Here is a 19,144-nt window from a genome sequence, read left to right as displayed (position 1 = left end):
GGTACATTTACACATGCAATGACCCTGAATGGGGTAAACTTCCGCAGGCACTGACTCTAACTGGGGTACACTTCGACAGGCACTGAATCTGAATATGGTAAACTTCTACAGGTACTGAATCTGAATGGGGTAAACTTCCACAGGCACTGACTTTCACTGGGGTACATTTCCACAGGCACTGACTCTCACTGGGGTACACTTACACAGGCACTGAAGCTGAATGGGTTAAACTTCCACAGGCACTGACTCTCACTGGGGTACACTTCCACAGGCACTGACTCTGAATGGGGTAAACTTACACAGGCACTGACTCGGAATGGGGAAATCTTCCAAAGGCAATGACTCTCACTGGGGTACACTTCCACAGGCACTGACTCTGAATGGGGTAAACTTCCACAGGCACTGACTCTGAATGGGGTTAACTTCTACAGGCTCTGAATCTGAATGGGGTAAACATCCACTGGCAGTGAATCTCACTGGGGTACACTTCCACATGCACTGAATCTGAATGGGGTAAACTTCCACAGGCACTGACTCTGAATGGGTTACACTTCCACAGGCACTGTCTCTGAATGGGTTAAACATCCACAGGCACTGACTCTCACTGGGGTACACTTCCACAGGCACTGTCGCTCACTGGGGGACACTTCCACAGGCACTGACTCTGAATGGGTTACACTTCCACAGGCACTGTCTCTGAATGAGTTAAACTTCCACAGGCATTGACTCTCACTGGGGTAAACTTCTCCAGGCACTGACTCTGAATGGGTTAAACTACCACAGGCACTGACTCTCACTGGGGTAAACTTCCACAGGCACTGAATCTCACTGGGGTACACTTCCACAGGTACTGAAACTGAATGGGGTAAACTTCCACAGGCAGTGACTCTGAAAGGGGTAATCTTCTACAGACACTGAATCTGAATGGGGTAAACTTCTACAGGTACTGAATCTGCATGGGGTAAACTTCCACAGGCACTGACTCACACTGGGGGAAACTTCCACTGGCACTGAATCTGAATGGCGTATACATCCACAGGTACTGACTCTGAATGGGTTAAACTTCCAGAGGCAATGACTCGAACTGGGGTACACTTCCACAGGCACTGACTCCCACTGGGGGACACTTGCACAGGCACTGACTCTGAATGGGGTAAACTTCCACAGGCACTGAAATAAAAGCAAAATACTGCAGATGCTGGAAATCTGAAACAAAAACAAGAAATGCTGTAATCACTCAGCAGGTCTGTCAGCATCTGTGGAAAGAGAAGCAGAGTTAACGTTTCGGGTCAGTGACCCTTCTTCGGAACAGACAAATTTTAGAAAAGTCACAGATTATAAACAAGTGAGGTGGGGGTGGGTCAAGAGATAACAAAGGTGAAGGTGCAGATTGGACCAGGCCACATAGCTGACCAAAAGGTCAAGGAGAAAAGGCAAACAATATTGCTTTGTCTTTCAATACTCCATTGACATATTGTTTGCCTTTTCTCCGTGAACTTTTGGTCAGCTATGTGGCCTGGTCCAATCTGCACCTTCTCCTTTGTTATCTCTTGCCCCACCCCCACCTCACTTGTTTATAATCTGTGACTTTTCTAATATTTGTCAGTTCCGAAGAAGGGTCACTGACCCGAAACGTTAACTCTGCTTCTCTTTCCACAGATGCTGCCAGACCTGCTGAGTGATTCCAGCATTTCTTGTTTTTGTTCCACAGGCACTGACCCTCACTTGGGTGCACTTCCACAGGCACTGACTCTGAATGGGGTAAACTTCCACAGGCACTGACTCTCACTGGGGTACACTTCCACAGGCACTGAATCTGAATGGGGTAAACTTCCACAGGCACTGACTCTCACTGGGGTACACTTCCACAGGCACTGAATCTGAATGGGGTAAACTTCCACAGGCACTGACTCCCACTTAGGTACACTTCTTCAGGCACTGACTCTCACTGGGGTACATTTCCACAGGCACTGACTCTCACTTGGGTACACTTCTACAGGCACTGACTCTCACTTGGGTACACTACTGCAGGCACTGACTCTCACTGGGGTACATTTCCACAGGCATTGACTCTCATTGGTGAACATTTCCACATGAACTGACTCTCTGAGTGGGATACACTTCTATAGGCACTGAATCTGAATGGTGCAAACTTCGAGAGGCACTGACTCTGAATGGGGTAAACTTCCACAGACACTGACTCTCACTGGGGTACACTTCCACAGGCACTGACTCTCACTGGTGTACATTTACAAATGCACTGACTATGAATGGGGTAAACTTCCACAGGCACTGACTTTCACTGGTGTACACTTCCACAGGCACTGAATCTCACTGGGGCACACTTACACAGGCACTGATTCGGAATGGGGAAAACTTCCAAAGGCACTGACTCTCACTGGGGTACACTTCCACAGGCACTGATTCGGAATGGGGAAAACTTCCAAGGGCACTGACTCTCACTGGGGTGCACTTCCACAGGCACTGACAATGAATGGGGTAAAGTTCCACAGGCACTGACTCTGAATGGGGTTAACTTCTACAGGCTCTGAATCTGAATGGGGTAAACTTCGACAGGTACTGAATGTGAATGTGGTAAACTTCCACAGGCACTGAATCTCTCTGGGGTACACTTACACAGGCACTGACTCTGAATGGGGTAAACTTCCACAGGCACTGACTCTCACTGGGGTACAGTTCCACAGGCACTGAATCTCTCTGGGGTACACTTACACAGGCACTGACTCTGAATGGGGTAAACTTCCACAGGCACTGACTCTCACTGGGGTACAGTTCCACAGGCACTGAATCTCACTGGGGTACACTTACACAGGCACTGATTCGGAATGGGGAAAACTTCCAAAGGCACTGACTCTCACTGGGGTACACTTCCACAGGCACTGACTATGAATGGGGTAAACTTCCACAGGCACTGACTCTGAATGGGGTTAACTTCTAAAGGTACTGAATCTGAATGGGGTAAACTTCCACAGGCACTGAATCTCACTGGGGTACACTTACACAGGCACTGACTCTGAATGTGGTAATCTTCCACAGGCACTGACTCTCACTGGGGTACACTTCCACAGGCACTGACTCTGAATGGGGTAAACTTCCACAGGCACTGACACTGAATGGGGTAAACATCCACAGGTACTGACTATGAATGGGGTAATCTTCCAGAGGCAATGACACTAACTGGGGTACACTCCCACAGGCACTGACTCTCACAGGGGTACACTCCCACAGCCACAGACTCCGAATGGGGTACACTTCCACAGGCATTGACCCTCACTTGCGTGCACTTCCACAGGCACACACTCTCACTGGGGTACACTTCCAGAGGCACTGACCCTGAATGGGGTAAACTTCCACAGGCACTGACTCTCACTGGGGTACACTTCCAGAGGCACTGACTCTGAATGGGGTAAACTTCCACAGGCACTGACTCTCACTGGGGTACACTTCCACAGGCACTGAATCTGAATGGGGTAAACTTCCACAGGCACTGACTCTCACTTGGGTACAATTCTGCAGGCACTGACTCTCACTGGGGTACATTTTCGCAGGCACTGACTCTCACTTGGGTGCACTTCCACAGGCACTGTCTCTGAATGGGGTAAACTTCCACGGGCACTGACTGTCACTGGGGTACACTTCCACAGGCACTGACTCTGAATGGGGTAAACTTCCACAGGCTCTGACTCTCAGAGGGGTACTCTTCCACAGGCACTGCATCTGAATGGGGTAAACTTCCACAGGCACCAACTCTCACTTGGGATCACTTCTTCAGGCAATGACTCTCACTTGGGTACACTTCTACAGGCTCTGACTCTCACTTGGGTACACTTCTACAGTCACTGACTCTCACAGGGGTACATCTCCACTGGCACTGACTCTCACAGGGGTACATTTCCACGGGCACTGACTCTCACTGGGTACACTTCTACAGGCACTGAATCTGAATGGTGTAAACTTCTGCAGGGACCGAAGCTGAATGAGTTAAACGTCCACAGGCACTGACTCTGAATGGGGTAAACTTCCACAGGCACTGGCTCTAAATGGGGTAAACTTCCACAGGCAATGACTCTCACTGGGGTACACTTCCACAGGCACTGACTCTGAATGGGGTAAACTTCCACAGGCACTGACTCTGAATGGGGTACACTTCAACACGCACTGAATCTGAACGGGGTAAACTTCTACAGGTATTGAATATGAATGGGGTAAACTTCCACAGGCACTGACTCTCACTGGGGTACACTTCCACAGGCACTGACTCTCACTGGGATACACTTAAACAGGCACTGACTCTGAGTGGGGTAAACTTCCACAGGCACTGACTCTGAATGGGCTTAACTTCTACTGGCTCTCAATCTGAATGGGGTACATTTCCACAGGCACTGAATCTGAATGGGGTAAACTTCTACAGGTACTGAATCTGAATGGTGTAAACTTCTACAGGTACTGAATCTGAATGGGGTAAACTTCTACAGGCATTGAATCTGAATGGTGTAAACTTCTACAGTTACTGACTCTGAATGGGGTAAACTTCCACTGGCACTGTCTCTCACTGGAGTGCACTTCCACAGGCAATGACTCTCATTGGGGTGCACTTCCACAGGCACTGAATCTGAATGGGTTAAACGTCCACAGGCACTGACTCTCACTGGGGTAAACTTCCACAGGCACTGACTCTCACTGGGGTGCACTTCCACAGGTACTGACACTGAATGGGGTAAACGTCCACAGGCAGTGACTCTGAAAGGGGTAATCTTCTACAGACACTGAATCTGAATGGGGTAAACTTCGACAGGTACTGAATCTGCATGGGGTGATCTTCCACAGGCACTGACTCTCACTGTGGTACACTTCCACAGGCACTGAATTTGAATGGCGTAAACATCCACAGGTACTGACTCTGAATGGGGTAAACTTCCAGAGGCAATAACTCTCACTGGGGTACACTTCCACAGGCACTGACTCCCACTGGGGGACACTTCCACAGGCACTGATTCTGAATGGGGTAAACTTCCACAGGCACTGAAATAAAAGCAAAATACTGCGGATGCTGGAAATCTGAAACAAAAACAACAAATGCTGGAATCACTCAGCAGGTCTGGCAGCATCTGTGGAAAGAGAAGCAGAGTTAACGTTTCGGGTCAGTGACCCTACTTTGGAACTGACAAATATTAGAAAAGTCACAGAATATGAACAAGTGAGGTGGGGGTGGGGCAAGAGATAACAATGGAGCAGGTGCAGATTGGACCAGGCCTCATAGCAGACCAAAAGGTCACGGAGAAAAGGGAAACAATATTGCTTTGTCTTTCAACACACCATTAACATATTGTTTGCCTTTTCTCCGTGAACTTTTGGTCAGCTATGAGGCCTGGTCCAATCTGCACTTGCTCCTTTGTTATCTCTTGCCCCACCCCCACCTCACTTGCTTATCATCTGTGACTTTTCTAATATTTGTCAGTTCTGAAGAAGGGTCACTGACACGAAACGTAAACTCTGCTTCTCTTTCCAAAGATGCTGCCAGACCTGCTGAGTGATTCCAGCATTTCTTGTTTTTGTTCCACAGGCACTGACTCTGAATGGGGTAAACTTCCACAGGCACTGACTCTCACTGGGGCACACTTCCACAGGCACTGACTCTGAATGGGGTACATTTACACAGGCACTGACTCTCACTGGGGTACATTTCCACAGGCACTGACTCTCACTAGGGTACACTTCTACAGGCACTGACTCTCACTTGGGTACACTTCTACAGGCACTGACTCTCACTGGGGTACATTTCCACTGGCACTGACTCACACTGGTGTACATTTCCACATGCACTGACTCTGAGTGGGGTCCACTTCTATAGGCAATGAATCCGAATGGTGTAAACGTCTGGAGGTACTGAATCTGAATGGGGTAAATTTGCACAGGCACTGACTCTCACTGGGTTCACTTCCACAGGCACTGACTCTCACTGGGGTACATTTACACATGCAATGACCCTGAATGGGGTAAACTTCCGCAGGCACTGACTCTAACTGGGGTACACTTCGACAGGCACTGAATCTGAATATGGTAAACTTCTACAGGTACTGAATCTGAATGGGGTAAACTTCCACAGGCACTGACTTTCACTGGGGTACATTTCCACAGGCACTGACTCTCACTGGGGTACACTTACACAGGCACTGAAGCTGAATGGGTTAAACTTCCACAGGCACTGACTCTCACTGGGGTACACTTCCACAGGCACTGACTCTGAATGGGGTAAACTTACACAGGCACTGACTCGGAATGGGGAAATCTTCCAAAGGCAATGACTCTCACTGGGGTACACTTCCACAGGCACTGACTCTGAATGGGGTAAACTTCCACAGGCACTGACTCTGAATGGGGTTAACTTCTACAGGCTCTGAATCTGAATGGGGTAAACATCCACTGGCAGTGAATCTCACTGGGGTACACTTCCACATGCACTGAATCTGAATGGGGTAAACTTCCACAGGCACTGACTCTGAATGGGTTACACTTCCACAGGCACTGTGTCTGAATGGGTTAAACATCCACAGGCACTGACTCTCACTGGGGTACACTTCCACAGGCACTGTCGCTCACTGGGGGACACTTCCACAGGCACTGACTCTGAATGGGGTAAACTTCCACAGGCACTGACTCTGAATGGGGTTCATTTAAACAGGCACTGATTCTGAATGGGGTAAACTTCTACAGGCACTGAATCTGAATGGTGTAAACTTCTACAGGTACTGAATCTGAATGGTGTAAACTTCTACAGGCACTGAACCTGAATGGTGTAAATCTCTACAGGTACTGAATCTGAATGGGGTAAACATCCACAGGCACTGACTCTGAATGGGGTAAACTTCCACTGGCACTGTCTCTCACTGGAGTGCACTTCCACAGGCACTGACTCTCACTGGGGTAAACTTCTCCAGGCACTGACTCTGAATGGGTTAAACTACTACAGGCACTGACTCTCACTGGGGTAAACTTCCACAGGCACTGACTCTCACTGGGGTACATTTCCACTGGCACTGAATCTGAATGGCGTAAACATCCACAGGTACTGACTCTGAATGGGGTAAACTTCCACAGGCAGTGACTCTGAAAGGGGTAATCTTCTACAGACACTGAATCTGAATGGGGTAAACTTCTACAGTTACTGAATCTGCATGGCTAAACTTCCACTGGCACTGACTCACACTGGGGTACATTTCCACTGGCACTGAATCTGAATGGCGTAAACATCCACAGGTACTGACTCTGAATGGGGTAAACTTCCAGAGGCAATGACTCGAACTGGGGTACACTTCCACAGGCACTGACTCCCACTGGGGGACACTTGCACAGGCACTGACTCTGAATGGGGTAAACTTCCACAGGCACTGAAATAAAAGCAAAATACTGCAGATGCTGGAAATCTGAAACAAAAACAAGAAATGCTGTAATCACTCAGCAGGTCTGGCAGCATCTGTGGAAAGAGAAGCAGAGTTAACGTTTCGGGTCAGTGACCCTTCTTCGGAACTGACAAATATTAGAAAAGTCACAGATTATAAACAAGTGAGGTGGGGGTGGGTCAAGAGATAACAAAGGAGAAGGTGCAGATTGGACCAGGCCACATAGCTGACCAAAAGGTCAAGGAGAAAAGGCAAACAATATTGCTTTGTCTTTCAATACCCCATTAACATATTGTTTGCCTTTTCTCCGCGAACTTTTGGTCAGCTTTGTGGCCTGGTCCAATCTGCACCTTCTCCTTTGTTATCTCTTGCCCCACCCCCACCTCACTTGTTTATAATCTGTGACGTTTCTAATATTTGTCAGTTCCGAAGAAGGGTCACTGACCCGAAACTTTAACTCTGCTTCTCTTTCCACAGATGCTGCCAGACCTGCTGAGTGATTCCAGCATTTCTTGTTTTTGTTCCACAGGCACTGACTCTCACTTGGGTGCACTTCCACAGGCACTGACTCTGAATGGGATAAACTTCCACAGGCACTGACTCTCACTGGGGTACACTTCCACAGGCACTGAATCTGAATGGGGTAAACTTCCACAGGCACTGACTCTGAATGGGGTACACTTCCACAGTAACTGACTCTGAATGGGGTAATCGTCTACAGGCACTGAATATGAATGGGTAAACTTCTACAGTTGCTGAATCTGAATGGGGTAAACTTCCAAAGGCACTGACACTCACTGGGGTACACTTCCACAGGCACTGACTCTCACTCGGGTACACTTACACAGGCACTGACTCGGAATGGGGAAAACTTCCAAAGGCACTGACTCTCACTGGGTACACTTCCACAGGCACTGACTCTGAATGGGGTAAACTTCCACAGGCACTGACTCTGAATGGGGTTAACTTCTACAGGCTCTGAATCTGAATGGGGTAAACTTCTACAGGTACTGAATCTGAATGGGGTAAACTTCCACAGGCACTGAATCTCACTGGGGTACACTTACACAGGCACTGACTCTGAATGGGGTAAACTTCCACAGGCACTGACTCTCACTGGGGTACACTTCCACAGGCACTGAATCTGAATAGGGGAAACTTCCACATGCACTGACTATGAATGGGGTAAACATCCACAGGTACTGACTCTGAATGGGGAAATCTTCCAGAGGCAATGACTCTAACTGGGGGACACTCCCACAGGCACTGACTCTCACAGGGGGATACTTCCACAGCCACTGACTCTGAATGGGGTACACTTCCACAGGCATTGACCCTCACTTGGGTGCACTTCCACAGGCACTGACTATCACTGGGGTACACTTCCAGAGGCACTGACTCTGAATGTGGTAAACTTCCACAGGCACTGACTCTCACTGGGGTACACTTCCACAGGCACTGACTTCGAATGGGGTAAACATCCACAGGCACTGACCCTCACTTGGGTGCACTTCCACAGGCACTGACTCTGAATGGGGTAAACTTCCACAGGCACTGAATGTCACTGGGGTACACTTCCACAGACACTGACTCTGAATGGGGTAAACTTCCACAGGCACTGAATCTGAATGGATTAAACTTCCTCAGGCACTGACTCTCACTTGGGTAAACTTCTTCAGGCACTGACTCTCACTGGGGTACATTTCCACAGGCACTGACTCTCACTGGGGTACATTTCCATTGGAACTGACTCTCACTTGGGTACACTTCCACAGGCACTGACTCTCACAGGGGTACATTTCCACTGGCACTGACTCTCACTGGGTACACTTCTACAGGCACTGAATCTGAATGGTGTAAACTTCCACAGGCACTGACTCTAAATGGGGTAAACTTCCACAGGCACTGACTCTGAATGGGTTACACTTCCACAGGCACTGTCTCTGAATGGGTTAAACATCCACAGGCACTGACTCTCACTGCGGTACACTTCCACAGGCACTGAATCTGAATGGGGTAAACTTCCACAGGCACTGACTCTGAATGGGTTACACTTCCACAGGCACTGTCTCTGAATGGGTTAAACATCCACAGGCACTGACTCTCACTGGGGTACACTTCCACAGGCACTGAATCTGAATGGGGTAAACTTCCACAGGCACTGACTCTGAATGGGTTACACTTCCACAGGCACTGTCTCTGAATGGGTTAAACATCCACAGGCACTGACTCTCACTGGGGTACACTTCCACAGGCACTGTCGCTCACTGGGGGACACTTCCACAGGCACTGACTCCGAATGGGGTAAACTTCCACAGGCACTGACTCTGAATGGGGTTAACTTCTACTGGCTCTGAATCTGAATGGGGTTCATTTAAACAGGCACTGATTCTGAATGGGGTAAACTTCTACAGGCACTGAATCTGAATGGTGTAAACTTCTACAGGTACTGAATCTGAATGGTGTAAACTTCTACAGGCACTGAATCTGAATGGTGTAAACTTCTACAGGCACTGAACCTGAATGGTGTAAATCTCTACAGGTACTGAATCTGAATGTGGTGAAAATCCACAGGCACTGACTCTGAATGGGGTAAACTTCCACTGGCACTGTCTCTCACTGGAGTGCACTTCCACAGGCAATGACTCTCACTGGGGTACACTTCCACAGGCACTGACTCTGAATGGGTTAAACTTCCACAGGCACTGACTCTCACTGGGGTAAACTTTTCCAGGCACTGACTCTGAATGGGTTAAACTACTACAGGCACTGACTCTCACTGGGGTAAACTTCCACAGGCACTGACTCTCACTGGGGTACACTTCCACAGGTACTGACACTGAATGGGGTAAACTTCCACAGGCAGTGACTCTGAAAGGGGTAATCTTCTACAGACACTGAATCTGAATGGGGTAAACTTCTACAGTTACTGAATCTTCATGGGGTAAACTTCCACAGGCACTGACTCACACTGGGGGAAACTTCCACTGGCACTGAATCTGAATGGCGTAAACATCCACAGGCACTGACTCTCACTGGGGTACATTTCCACTGGCACTGAATCTGAATGGCGTAAACATCCACAGGTACTGACTCTGAATGGGTTAAACTTCCAGAGGCAATGACTCGAACTGGGGTACACTTCCACAGGCACTGACTCCCACTGGGGGACACTTGCACAGGCACTGACTCTGAATGGGGTAAACTTCCACAGGCACTGAAATAAAAGCAAAATACCGCAGATGCCGGAAATCTGAAACAAAAACAAGAAATGCTGTAATCACTCAGCAGGTCTGGCAGCATCTGTCGAAAGAGAAGCAGAGTTAACGTTTCGGGTCAGTGACCCTTCTTCGGAACTGACAAATATTAGAAAAGTCACAGATTATAAACAAGTGAGGTGGGGGTGGGTCAAGAGATAACAAAGGAGAAGGTGCAGATTGGACCAGGCCACATAGCTGACCAAAAGGTCAAGGAGAAAAGGCAAACAATATTGCTTTGTCTTTCAATACCCCATTAACATATTGTTTGCCTTTTCTCCGCGAACTTTTGGTCAGCTTTGTGGCCTGGTCCAATCTGCACCTTCTCCTTTGTTATCTCTTGCCCCACCCCCACCTCACTTGTTTATAATCTGTGACTTTTCTAATATTTGTCAGTTCCGAAGAAGGGTCACTGACCCGAAACTTTAACTCTGCTTCTCTTTCCACAGATGCTGCCAGACCTGCTGAGTGATTCCAGCATTTCTTGTTTTTGTTCCACAGGCACTGACTCTCACTTGGGTGCACTTCCACAGGCACTGACTCTGAATGGGGTAAACTTCCACAGGCACTGACTCTCACTGGGGTACACTTCCACAGGCACTGAATCTGAATGGGGTAAACTTCCACAGGCACTGACTCTCACTGGGGTACACTTCCACTGGCACTGTCTCTCACTGGAGTGCACTTCCACAGGCAATGACTCTCACTGGGGTACACTTCCACAGGCACTGACTCTGAATGGGTTAAACTTCCACAGGCATTGACTCTCACTGGGGTAAACTTCTCCAGGCACTGACTCTGAATGGGTTAAACTACCACAGGCACTGACTCTCACTGGGGTAAACTTCCACAGGCACTGACTCTCACTGGGGTACACTTCCACAGGTACTGACACTGAATGGGGTAAACTTCCACAGGCAGTGACTCTGAAAGGGGTAATCTTCTACAGACACTGAATCTGAATGGGGTAAACCTCTACAGGTACTGAATCTGCATGGGGTAAAGTTCCACAGGCACTGACTCACACTGGGGGAAACTTCCACTGGCACTGAATCTGAATGGCGTATACATCCACAGGTACTGACTCTGAATGGGTTAAACTTCCAGAGGCAATGACTCGAACTGGGGTACACTTCCACAGGCACTGACTCCCACTGGGGGACACTTGCACAGGCACTGACTCTGAATGGGGTAAACTTCCACAGGCACTGAAATAAAAGCAAAATACTGCAGATGCTGGAAATCTGAAACAAAAACAAGAAATGCTGTAATCACTCAGCAGGTCTGTCAGCATCTGTGGAAAGAGAAGCAGAGTTAACGTTTCGGGTCAGTGACCCTTCTTCGGAACAGACAAATATTAGAAAAGTCACAGATTATAAACAAGTGAGGTGGGGGTGGGGCAAGAGATAACAAAGGTGAAGGTGCAGATTGGACCAGGCCACATAGCTGACCAAAAGGTCAAGGAGAAAAGGCAAACAATATTGCTTTGTCTTTCAATACTCCATTGACATATTGTTTGCCTTTTCTCCGTGAACTTTTGGTCAGCTATGTGGCCTGGTCCAATCTGCACCTTCTCCTTTGTTATCTCTTGCCCCACCCCCACCTCACTTGTTTATAATCTGTGACTTTTCTAATATTTGTCAGTTCCGAAGAAGGGTCACTGACCCGAAACGTTAACTCTGCTTCTCTTTCCACAGATGCTGCCAGACCTGCTGAGTGATTCCAGCATTTCTTGTTTTTGTTCCACAGGCACTGACCCTCACTTGGGTGCACTTCCACAGGCACTGACTCTGAATGGGGTAAACTTCCACAGGCACTGACTCTCACTGGGGTACACTTCCACAGGCACTGAATCTGAATGGGGTAAACTTCCACAGGCACTGACTCTCACTGGGGTACACTTCCACAGGCACTGAATCTGAATGGGGTAAACTTCCACAGGCACTGACTCCCACTTAGGTACACTTCTTCAGGCACTGACTCTCACTGGGGTACATTTCCACAGGCACTGACTCTCACTTGGGTACACTTCTACAGGCACTGACTCTCACTTGGGTACACTACTGCAGGCACTGACTCTCACTGGGGTACATTTCCACAGGCATTGACTCTCATTGGTGAACATTTCCACATGAACTGACTCTCTGAGTGGGATACACTTCTATAGGCACTGAATCTGAATGGTGCAAACTTCGAGAGGCACTGACTCTGAATGGGGTAAACTTCCACAGACACTGACTCTCACTGGGGTACACTTCCACAGGCACTGACTCTCACTGGTGTACATTTACAAATGCACTGACTATGAATGGGGTAAACTTCCACAGGCACTGACTCGATCTGGGGTACACATCGACATGCACTGAATCTGAATGGGGTTATCTTCTACAGGTACTGAATCTGAATGGGGTAAACTTCCACAGGCACTGACTTTCACTGGTGTACACTTCCACAGGCACTGAATCTCACTGGGGCACACTTACACAGGCACTGATTCGGAATGGGGTAAACTTCCACAGGCACTGACTCTCACTGGGGTACACTTCCACAGGCACTGACAATGAATGGGGTAAAGTTCCACAGGCACTGACTCTGAATGGGGTTAACTTCTACAGGCTCTGAATCTGAATGGGGTAAACTTCGACAGGTACTGAATGTGAATGTGGTAAACTTCCACAGGCACTGAATCTCTCTGGGGTACACTTACACAGGCACTGACTCTGAATGGGGTAAACTTCCACAGGCACTGACTCTCACTGGGGTACAGTTCCACAGGCACTGAATCTCTCTGGGGTACACTTACACAGGCACTGACTCTGAATGGGGTAAACTTCCACAGGCACTGACTCTCACTGGGGTACAGTTCCACAGGCACTGACTCTCACTGGGGTACACTTCCACAGGCACTGACTCTGAATGGGGTAAACTTACACAGGCACTGATTCGGAATGGGGAAAACTTCCAAAGGCACTGACTCTCACTGGGGTACACTTCCACAGGCACTGACTATGAATGGGGTAAACTTCCACAGGCACTGACTCTGAATGGGGTTAACTTCTAAAGGTACTGAATCTGAATGGGGTAAACTTCCACAGGCACTGAATCTCACTGGGGTACACTTACACAGGCACTGACTCTGAATGTGGTAATCTTCCACAGGCACTGACTCTCACTGGGGTACACTTCCACAGGCACTGACTCTGAATGTGGTAATCTTCCACAGGCACTGACTCTCACTGGGGTACACTTACACAGGCACTGACTCTGAATGTGGTAATCTTCCACAGGCACTGACTCTGAATGGGATACACTTCTATCGGCAGTTACTCCTAATGGAGAGCCGCTCCCCAGCCACTGAATCTCACTGGGGTACACTTCTACAGGCACTGACTCTCACAGGGGTATATTTCCACTGGCACTGACTCTGAATGGGTTAAACTTCCAGAGGCACTGACTCTCACCGGGGTACACTTCCACAGGAACTGACTCTCACTGGGGTACACTGACACAGGCACTGACTGGGAATGGGGAAAACTTCCAAAGGCACTGACTCTCACTGGGGTACACTTCCACAGGCACTGACTCTGAATGGGGTAAACTTCCACAGGCACTGACACTGAATGGGGTAAACATCCACAGGTACTGACTATGAATGGGGTAATCTTCCAGAGGCAATGACACTAACTGGGGTACACTCCCACAGGCACTGACTCTCACAGGGGTACACTCCCACAGCCACAGACTCCGAATGGGGTACACTTCCACAGGCATTGACCCTCACTTGCGTGCACTTCCACAGGCACACACTCTCACTGGGGTACACTTCCAGAGGCACTGACCCTGAATGGGGTAAACTTCCACAGGCACTGACTCTCACTGGGGTACACTTCCAGAGGCACTGACTCTGAATGGGGTAAACTTCCACAGGCACTGACTCTCACTGGGGTACACTTCCACAGGCACTGAATCTGAATGGGGTAAACTTCCACAGGCACTGACTCTCACTTGGGTACAATTCTGCAGGCACTGACTCTCACTGGGGTACATTTTCGCAGGCACTGACTCTCACTTGGGTGCACTTCCACAGGTACTGTCTCTGAATGGGGTTAACTTCCACGGGCACTGACTGTCACTGGGGTACACTTCCACAGGCACTGATCTGAATGGGGTAAACTTCCACAGGCTCTGACTCTCAGAGGGGTACTCTTCCACAGGCACTGCATCTGAATGGGGTAAACTTCCACAGGCACCAACTCTCACTTGGGATCACTTCTTCAGGCAATGACTCTCACTTGGGTACACTTCTACAGGCTCTGACTCTCACTTGGGTACACTTCTACAGTCACTGAATCTCACAGGGGTACATCTCCACTGGCACTGACTCTCACAGGGGTACATTTCCACGGGCACTGACTCTCACTGGGTACACTTCTACAGGCACTGAATCTGAATGGTGTAAACTTCTGCAGGGACCGAAGCTGAATGAGTTAAACGTCCACAGGCACTGACTCTCACTGGGGTAAACTTCCACAGGCACTGGCTCTAAATGGGGTAAACTTCCACAGGCAATGACTCTCACTGGGGTACACTTCCACAGGCACTGACTCTGAATGGGGTAAACTTCCACAGGCACTGACTCTGAATGGGGTACACTTCAACACGCACTGAATCTGAACGGGGTAAACTTCTACAGGTATTGAATATGAATGGGGTAAACTTCCACAGGCACTGACTCTCACTGGGGTACACTTCCACAGGCACTGACTCTCACTGGGATACACTTAAACAGGCACTGACTCTGAGTGGGGTAAACTTCCACAGGCACTGACTCTGAATGGGCTTAACTTCTACTGGCTCTCAATCTGAATGGGGTACATTTCCACAGGCACTGAATCTGAATGGGGTAAACTTCTACAGGTACTGAATCTGAATGGTGTAAACTTCTACAGGTACTGAATCTGAATGGGGTAAACTTCTACAGGCATTGAATCTGAATGGTGTAAACTTCTACAGTTACTGACTCTGAATGGGGTAAACTTCCACTGGCACTGTCTCTCACTGGAGTGCACTTCCACAGGCAATGACTCTCATTGGGGTGCACTTCCACAGGCACTGAATCTGAATGGGTTAAACGTCCACAGGCACTGACTCTCACTGGGGTAAACTTCCACAGGCACTGACTCTCACTGGGGTGCACTTCCACAGGTACTGACACTGAATGGGGTAAACGTCCACAGGCAGTGACTCTGAAAGGGGTAATCTTCTACAGACACTGAATCTGAATGGGGTAAACTTCGACAGGTACTGAATCTGCATGGGGTGATCTTCCACAGGCATTGACTCTCACTGTGGTACACTTCCACAGGCACTGAATTTGAATGGCGTAAACATCCACAGGTACTGACTCTGAATGGGGTAAACTTCCAGAGGCAATAACTCGAACTGGGGTACACTTCCACAGGCACTGACACCCACTGGGGGACACTTCCACAGGCACTGATTCTGAATGGGGTAAACTTCCACAGGCACTGAAATAAAAGCAAAATACTGCGGATGCTGGAAATCTGAAACAAAAACAACAAATGCTGGAATCACTCAGCAGGTCTGGCAGCATCTGTGGAAAGAGAAGCAGAGTTAACGTTTCGGGTCAGTGACCCTACTTTGGAACTGACAAATATTAGAAAAGTCACAGAATATGAACAAGTGAGGTGGGGGTGGGGCAAGAGATAACAATGGAGCAGGTGCAGATTGGACCAGGCCTCATAGCAGACCAAAAGGTCACGGAGAAAAGGGAAACAATATTGCTTTGTCTTTCAACACACCATTAACATATTGTTTGCCTTTTCTCCGTGAACTTTTGGTCAGCTATGAGGCCTGGTCCAATCTGCACTTGCTCCTTTGTTATCTCTTGCCCCACCCCCACCTGACTTGTTTATAATCTGTGACTTTTCTAATATTTGTCAGTTCTGAAGAAGGGTCACTGACACGAAACGTAAACTCTGCTTCTCTTTCCAAAGACGCTGCCAGACCTGCTGAGTGATTCCAGTATTTCTTGTTTTTGTTCCACAGGCACTGACTCTGAATGGGGTAAACTTCCACAGGCACTGACTCTCACTGGGGCACACTTCCACAGGCACTGACTCTGAATGGGGTACATTTACACAGGCACTGACTCTCACTGGGGTACATTTCCACAGGCACTGACTCTCACTAGGGTACACTTCTACAGGCACTGACTCTCACTTGGGTACACTTCTACAGGCACTGACTCTCACTGGGGTACATTTCCACTGGCACTGACTCACACTGGTGTACATTTCCACATGCACTGACTCTGAGTGGGGTCCACTTCTATAGGCAATGAATCCGAATGGTGTAAACGTCTGGAGGTACTGAATCTGAATGGGGTAAATTTGCACAGGCACTGACTCTCACTGGGTTCACTTCCACAGGCACTGACTCTCACTGGGGTACATTTACACATGCAATGACCCTGAATGGGGTAAACTTCCGCAGGCACTGACTCTAACTGGGGTACACTTCGACAGGCACTGAATCTGAATATGGTAAACTTCTACAGGTACTGAATCTGAATGGGGTAAACTTCCACAGGAACTGACTTTCACTGGGGTACATTTCCACAGGCACTGACTCTCACTGGGGTACACTTACACAGGCACTGAAGCTGAATGGGTTAAACTTCCACAGGCACTGACTCTCACTGGGGTACACTTCCACAGGCACTGACTCTGAATGGGGTAAACTTACACAGGCACTGACTCGGAATGGGGAAATCTTCCAAAGGCAATGACTCTCACTGGGGTACACTTCCACAGGCACTGACTCTGAATGGGGTAAACTTCCACAGGCACTGACTCTGAATGGGGTTAACTTCTACAGGCTCTGAATCTGAATGGGGTAAACATCCACTGGCAGTGAATCTCACTGGGGTACACTTACACAGGCACTGACTCTGAATGGGGTAAACGTCCACAGGCACTGACTCTCACTGGGGTACACTTCCACAGGCACTGAATCTGAATGGGGTAAACTTCCACAGACACTGACTATGAATGGGGTAAACATGCACAGGTACTGACTCTGAATGGGGAAATCTTCCAGAGGCAATGACTCTAACTGGGGTACACTCCCACAGGCACTGACTCTCACAGGGGGACACTTCCACAGCCACTGACTCTGAATGGGGTACACTTCCACAGGCATTGACCCTCACTTGGGTGCACTTCCACAGGCAATGACTCTCACTGGGGTACACTTCCAGAGGCATTGACTCTGAATGGGGTAAACGTCCACAGGCACTGACTCTCACTGGGGTACACTTCCACAGGCACTGACTCTGAATGGGGTAAACTTCCACAGGCACTGACTCTCACTGGGGTACACTTCCACAGGCACTGACTCTCACTTGGGCACACTTCTACAGGCACTGACTCTCACTGGCGTACATTTCTGCAGGCAAAGACTCTCACTGGGGTACATTTCCACATGCACTGACTCTGAGTGGGGTACACTTCCATAGGCAGTGACTCATAATGGTGAGCCGCTTCCCAGCCACTGAAACTCACTGGGGTACACTTCTGCAGGCACTGACTCTCACAGGGGTACATATCCACAGGCACTGACTCTGAATGTCGTAAACTTCCACAGGCATTGACTCTCACAGGAGTACACTTCCACAGGCACTGAATCTGAATGGTGTAAAATTCCACAGGCACTGACTCTCACAGCAGTACACTTCCACAGGCACTGATTCTGAATGGGGTAAACTTCCACAGGCATTTCCTCTCACTGGGGTACACTTCCACAGGCACTGAATCTGAATGGGGTAAAGTTCCACAGGCACTGACTCTGAATTGGTTACAGTTCCACAGGCAATGACTCTTAGTGGGGTACACTTCGACAGGCAATGACTCTGACTGGGTAAACTTCCACAGGCACTGACTCTCACTGGGGTACACTTCCACAGGCACTGACTCTGAATGGGGTAAATTTCCACAGGCACTGACTCTCACTGGAGTACAATTCCACAGGCACTGACTCTGAATGGGGCAGATTTCTACTGGCACTGACTCTCTCTGAGGAACAGTTCCACAGGCACTGACTCTCACTTGGGTAAATTTCCACAGGCACTGACTCTCACTTGGGTACACATCTGCAGGCACTGACTCTCACTGGGGTACATTTCCACAGGCACTGACTCTGAATGGGGTAAACTTCCACAGGCACTGACTCTCACTGGGGTACACTTCCACAGGCACTGAATCTGAATGGGGTAAACTTCCACAGGCACTGACTCTCACTTGGGTCCACTTCTTCAGGCACTGATTCTCACTGGGGTACATTTCCACAGGCACTGACTCTCACTGGGGTACATTTCCAAAGGCACTGACTCTCACATGGGTAAACTTCTACAGGCACTGACTCTCACTTGGGTACACTTCAGCA

This window comes from Heterodontus francisci, chromosome 15 (assembly GCF_036365525.1).
Source record: "Heterodontus francisci isolate sHetFra1 chromosome 15, sHetFra1.hap1, whole genome shotgun sequence".
Taxonomy (NCBI): domain Eukaryota; kingdom Metazoa; phylum Chordata; class Chondrichthyes; order Heterodontiformes; family Heterodontidae; genus Heterodontus; species Heterodontus francisci.
This window is presented reverse-complemented; position numbering follows the sequence as displayed.